The following is a 4,612-nucleotide window of genomic DNA, read 5'->3' on the forward strand; positions in this document are numbered from 1 at the left end:
CTGTCTCTATCTTTCTCTCTTCTCTTTATCTCTTTCACTCATCACTCTTTTTTCTCTATCTGTCTGTTTCTCTCTCTCATTTTCTCTCTATGTCTCTCGCTTATCTCTCTTCTCTATATCTCTTTCATCTGTTTTCTCTCTCTGTCTCTCTCGCTCATCTCTCTATCTCTCTCATTTCTTTTTTGTTCTCTCTCTCTCTTATCTTTCTATCTCTCTTTATCTCTCTCGCCCATTTCTCTTCTCTCTCTATCTCTCTGTTTTTCTGTGTCTCTCTCTCGCTCATCTCTTTTCGCTCTATTTCTCTCTCTTTTTGTCTATCTCTCGCTCATCTCTTGTTTCTCTCTCTTTTTCTATCTCTCCATTTATCTCTCTCTCTATCTCTTTTTCTGTCTATCTCTCTCTCTCTCCCTGTCTCTCTCTCACTCATCACTCTTCTCTCTCTCTTTCTCTCTCTCTACTTGTCTATTTGTCTATGTCTCTACCTGTAGTGATTTGAGCTTACATCTGTCTTCAGCGATGATTTTTGTATGGGATATATGTTTCACGATGTACTATGTAATAACACAACTTATGGCAAATCCAGTTACTACTTACCATTTTTAGAGGCTCTTTTCTATCATATAATTTCATAGAACAGAACTTTGTTTAGTCCCTGTCCCTGGTATGATTGATTATGATATGAACATATATTTCTTCTTCTTACAGGTACTTAGTGATCCCAAATGTCGAGAGTGATGGTAGAGACGAATGGGAGATCAGATCGTCCATTGGCTTGGACTCAACGCTTGATAAATAAAATTTTCAATTAAAGTGAGTTATTTAATTTTTCTTGTGCAGTTGGATGAACATTTTTCTCGTCCTATGAAAGAATTTGTTTCCCTGTGTTTAGAGAAGGCTCCTTCTGAGGTAGGTATCTATGCCCGCAAAATTCCTGCCTTTTTTTTACTCATCTTATTGTGAAATTTTGTGGTGTAGATTCTGGAGAAACTTATGGGTCATTCACAACACTGGATGTTCTTGCTAAGAACTATTTTCTTATGTAGTTCACTTTCCATAGAAAATCCTAAATGGTTGAGAAGTGCTATGTTGGGTTGTGTTTAATTTGATCTTTTTCTTATGATCAGTAACAATTAATTTGATCTGCCTCTTCTTGCAGGCTTCACAATGAAAAAAACATACTGAGAGAATTTTTGGGCCTTTTAGCACTTTTTGGTGCCATGTCTCCATGTATACTTCCAATAACAATCTTTGATATTCATACTTGATATTGTGTTGCACTCATTTTGGATACTAGTTAACTAACACACATGGCCTGGATTCCTAAAATATACTTACAATAATAAAAAGGAAATCTTTACTAACATATAGTTGCTCTCCCTCATGCTTGACATCTACATAATTTATGTTAGATCATGTATGATTTTGACTCCGCTTGCTGCTGAATTTTGTTGGATGCTTTCAATACCGTTAAGTTAGGAAAAATTTAGGTCTTTATGATACTAAAATGTATTTGCCAGCACATAATGTTTTGGTACAGTAAACATTTAACCATTGTGACAGTTACCATCCTGATGACAGTGAACTTTCTAGAGTAAAAATTTGATACTTTACAAGGTCAAATAGTTGTCTAGGTGATGTTAATGAATAATGAATGTGTAAATAGTTATTGAGGGCTGCCTTCACATGTTGGGTTGTCTTGCCAAATATTGCTTTATTAGCAATGTTTTCCCTCTTGATTACTTTAGATGGTTAATATTTTTCTTGAAATGTAGCTCAACCTCTAAGCAGGTGGATTGTCCAATGCATAGAGTCTACCCTAGAGTCCATACCATACCATGTTTCCAGACAGCCTAAGCAACTCTAGACATTCAGTGTGGCTTGTTGTCCAATCAAGGACCTAGTTGATTGACCCAAGTACAAAAGGTTATTATCCTTGATTTATTTACTCCCTTCTTAATTCTAGAATTTCTATTTAATCTATCAAATATCAAATTAGCATGGCCTCAGGTGTAATCCTTGATCAGTTTGCATTACTCTATAAAAATTGACAGTTTTTGTTTTTGTTTTTGTTTTGTTTCCTATATAAAGGAAAAGAGAAATTGGAGAAGCAGTCCATTTTATGCTCCGTTTGGAGGAGGAGCTCGATTTTGTCCAGGGGTAGAGTTGGCTCGCCTTCAAATTGCTCTCTTTCTTCATTACTTCGTTACTACATACAGGTTATTTTCATCCCTCAAATACTTGTGAAAAACATTATACAGACAAACAGACTTTTACGTAGTACCAAAATAAAAAATAAAAAACTTAAGAAAAATTATGTTGCATTAATTAATGGTTGTAAAAGATGTCCTCAAATTATGGGTTTGTTTTTTGAGGGTTTATATATATATATATATATATATATCACCAAATACGTTTCACCATTTTCTTCAACTTCTTAGATAGATCCACACAATAAACTCTACCATATTTGCATGTAGGACACATCACATTCAAAAATTAATGGTGGGTCTCATTATTTATTTATAAATATGATGGATTATATACATATTGTTTTTTGTGTGGATGATGTGAAGAAATTATGCTGTAAATGAAGTTCTTATTTCGCTGCAAATTATTTTGGTAGGTAGACCCAACTCAAGGAGGATCGGATGTCTTTCTTTCCTTCAGCTCGATTAGTGAATGGCTTTCAAATCCAAATAACCAGACGGGATGACGAGTTGAAAAAAATAAAATTTTTATTTTCCCATTATATACATTACATACTGTGTCCCTCCATATTTCAACCTTGAGGAAAACTGAGGGTTGAATATTTTGTAACCAATTTTCATAGTACAGATTTGTATTGTGGTGATGAAACATTCGACCCTCCTTCAAGCTTGCAGGTGAATTGAATATGTGAGATTGTGCGACTCAAAAAGGAAAGATTTTGTGGGATGAGGTGAAAATTTTAAGATCAAAACTGTAAGTGGAATGAAGAATTTGTTGGGACATTGTTAGTCTTTTTATTAAAACTGAGTTAAGTAACAGAAGTGATCATTGGTTACCTTTGTGAACTCTTGCTCTGTTTGAATCGTGAATTTATAAATGGAGAAAAAAGTAATTTATATTCATTTATAGTGTTTATTTTTTTCATTTCTTTTATATTTTTAAATTTTATCGGAGGATAATTATGGAACATTATGTAGTGGGATAATTTTGTTGATGTGTAATTATGAATGGAAGAATATTTTATTATGAAGAAACTGTTATCTTATACTGGATTTTTTATATTATTATGTAATTATTATGGAGAAATTTTAATACTTTTAATAATTTTATTGGAGGATTTTTTTTCTTTTTTGTGACGGCACTACACTGTCGCAAAAAACAAAAAATTTTATTATTTTTATTGATTTTGTTACAGGTTTACTTTTTGCGACGACACTAAACTGTCGCAAAAAATAGAAATTTTATTATTTAAAATAGAAATTTTATTATTTTTTTAATACTATTTGCGACGGTATTACACTGTCACAAAAAAAATAAAAATTTTGATATTTTTAGTACTTTTTGCGACGGTACCACACCGTCGCAAAAACAATGTTTTTGCCGTTGCAAAAAAAAGACTATTAGTGACGGTATTTTTTGCCGTCTCAAATAACATTTTTAGCGACGGTAAAATAGTGTCGTCACAAAAAGTCAAGAAATTTCAAACATTATTAGCGACTGCACGGTGCCGTCGCAAAAGGCAAAAATGCCATCGCAAAAACATTAGCGACGGCACGACGGCACTGTGCCGTCGCAAAAACTCTTTTGCGACCCCTCCATTTGCGACCCCCTCTTGCCGTCGCAAAAAGTCATTTTGCCGTCAAAAAGTTTTTGCGACGGCATTAGGAGTATTAGCGACGGTATTTTACCGTCGCAAAAAGTCAATTTTTTTGTAGTGATTAATGAAACATCCAATTTTAGTTACCGGAATAGATGGCAACCATACTTCCATACAATTCAAGGCTAAAAATATAGCTATTTGGTTAAATGATAGCAAATTCATTATACCAAAAATTTTATGTTTTCCGTATATGCATGGAGATTTCCTTCTTGGCAATAATTTTATATATAAATACCTTCCAATGCAAATACAGGAAAAGGCTATTTCATTAAGCATAAACAATGTCTTAATTCATATTCCCTTGTTAGAACAACATAAATACATTTGTGATAAAGAGTTTGCGCCCGTGCCGCGTGGTGATTTAACTCCCATCATCAAAACTATTGATGAATCACATTGGATTTATAAAATTTTAGAAGAAAATTTTAGTGAACATCCATTAAAACTATGGCAACGTAGTCCACGTTATTGTAGTTTAAAATTGAAAGACCCTAATGTTATCATTAGAGTAAGACCGATGATCTATACTAGACAAGATATAGATGAATTTGATATTCAACTCCAGGAACTTTTAGACAAAAAGTTAATTGAAGAAACTAAAAACCCTCACTCTAGTCCAGCTTTTATGGTAAGAAACCATGCTGAAATTAAAAGAGGAAAAGCCCGAATGGTAGTCAACTATAAACGGCTAAATGAAAATTTAGAATTTGATGGATATTTTATTCCAAGAAAAGATGTTTTGAT

The 4,612-nt window shown here is 33.2% G+C and overlaps 1 long non-coding RNA gene across 1 annotated transcript; it reads left to right on the plus strand.

Moving 5' to 3' along the window:
- Nucleotides 1-632: 632 nt before the first annotated feature.
- On the plus strand, nt 633-3,065 carry LOC145799780 (uncharacterized). Its single transcript, XR_014341319.1, has 3 exons — nt 633-1,923; nt 2,089-2,216; nt 2,624-3,065. It is a non-coding gene; the product is annotated as an uncharacterized LOC145799780 (long non-coding RNA).
- The last annotated feature ends 1,547 nt before the right edge of the window (nt 3,066-4,612 follow it).

This window comes from Camellia sinensis, chromosome 9 (genome assembly GCF_055761805.1).
Source record: "Camellia sinensis isolate YWXY chromosome 9, ASM5576180v1, whole genome shotgun sequence".
In the NCBI taxonomy this organism is placed as follows: domain Eukaryota; kingdom Viridiplantae; phylum Streptophyta; class Magnoliopsida; order Ericales; family Theaceae; genus Camellia; species Camellia sinensis.